The sequence below is a fragment of the Cebus imitator genome, unplaced genomic scaffold (assembly GCF_001604975.1).
Source record: "Cebus imitator isolate Cc_AM_T3 unplaced genomic scaffold, Cebus_imitator-1.0 Scaffold266, whole genome shotgun sequence".
NCBI classification, from domain to species: domain Eukaryota; kingdom Metazoa; phylum Chordata; class Mammalia; order Primates; family Cebidae; genus Cebus; species Cebus imitator.
In genome coordinates this window covers 2,340,816-2,342,301 of record NW_016107581.1, presented here as the reverse complement: position 1 = coordinate 2,342,301, position 1,486 = coordinate 2,340,816, and the positions used below count along the sequence as shown (strand labels likewise).

Genomic DNA, 1,486 nt, shown 5'->3' with positions numbered 1-1,486 from the left:
GGCCTCCCAAAGTGCTGGGATTACAGGCTTGAGCCACCGCGCCCGGCGTGAGACACTATTAAAAAAAAATACAGGTCGGGTGTGGTGGTTCATGCCTATAATCCCAGCACTTTGGGAGGCTGAGGCGGGTGGATCACGAGATCAGGAGATCAAGACCATCTTGACCAACATGGTGAAACCCCATCTACCAAAAATACAAAAATTAGCTGGGCATGGTGGTACGTGCCTGTAATTCCAGCTACTCGGGAGGCTGAGGCAGGAGAATTGCTTGGACCAGGGAATCAGAGGTTGCAGTAAGCTGAGATCACACCACTACACTCCAGCCAGGCAACAGAGCAAGAATCCATCTCAAAAAAAAAAGTACAATCTATTTGCCCATCTCTGAAAACTGAGCTGGCCACGTAACTTGCCTTGGAAAATGGGCCAACAGCAAATATGGTGTACTCAGGGGTCTGAAAAGTGTTTGTACATCAGAAATTCTGACACCATAGTATGTACTGTATCTAGTCAGCTGGAGAGGCCAGGTGGAGGAGAACCAAGGCTTCCCAGACAGTAGCCTACCACCTGCAAGACATAAATGAAGCCATACCAGACAGTGCAGTCACAGCTGACCCTCCAAGAACCGCCAAGCTGAGCCCAGCCAATGCACAGAATCACAAGCTAATGCTATTTGAAGTCACTAAGTTGTTGTTGGATTTTTTTTTTTTTTTGAGACAGTGTCTGGCTTTGCTGCCCAGGCTGGAGTGCAGTGGCACCCCGTCAGTTCACTACCACCTCCGCCTACCAGGCTCAACTGATCCTCTTCCCTCACCCTCCAGAGCAGTTGGACGGCAGGTGCATGACAGGTGCACGACATCACACCCAGCTAATTTTTTTTGCACTTTTAGTAGACACGGGGTTTTACCACGTTGGCCAGATTGGTCTTGAACTCTCGGCCTCAAGTGATCCACTCACCTCAGCCTCCTGAAGTGCTGGGATTACAGGCATGAGCCACCATGTGCAGCCTGAAGTCACTAAATTTTGGGGTGGCTTTTTTTCTTTCTTTTGCAGCTGAGGGCAACTTTAATAAAGTATGGACTGGCTCTTACTTCTTGGGGTTAAAGGTCAAAGAGGAAGGGCATCACACCTGGCTGGCTCATGTACTGTTGGACACTTTCCAGCTGAGTGGAAGCCAAGGCAAGGGCCTCTTCCGCAAAGTGTGGTAGCTTTATTTTTATTTATTTTTTTGAGAGGGAATCTCACTCTGTCACCCAGGCTGGAGTACAGTGGCACCATCTTGGCTCACACCAACTTCTGCCTCCTGGGTTCACGCAATTAATTCTCCTCCCTCAGCCTCCCGAGTAGCTGGGATTACAGGCGCCAGCTGCAATGCCTAGCTAATTTTTGTATTTTTAGAAGAGACAGGGTTTTACCATGTTGGCCAGGATGGTCTCAATCCCTTGACCTCATGATCCGCCCACCTCGGCCTCCCAGAGTGCTGGGATTA

At 49.5% G+C, this 1,486-nt stretch overlaps 1 protein-coding gene across 1 annotated transcript in view; it reads right to left on the bottom strand.

Annotated features, from left to right (window-relative positions):
- The window catches only part of DHDH (dihydrodiol dehydrogenase), a 12,656-nt gene that overhangs the window by 6,152 nt on the left and 5,018 nt on the right, over positions 1-1,486 (bottom strand). The gene's annotated exons all lie outside the window — the stretch shown is intronic.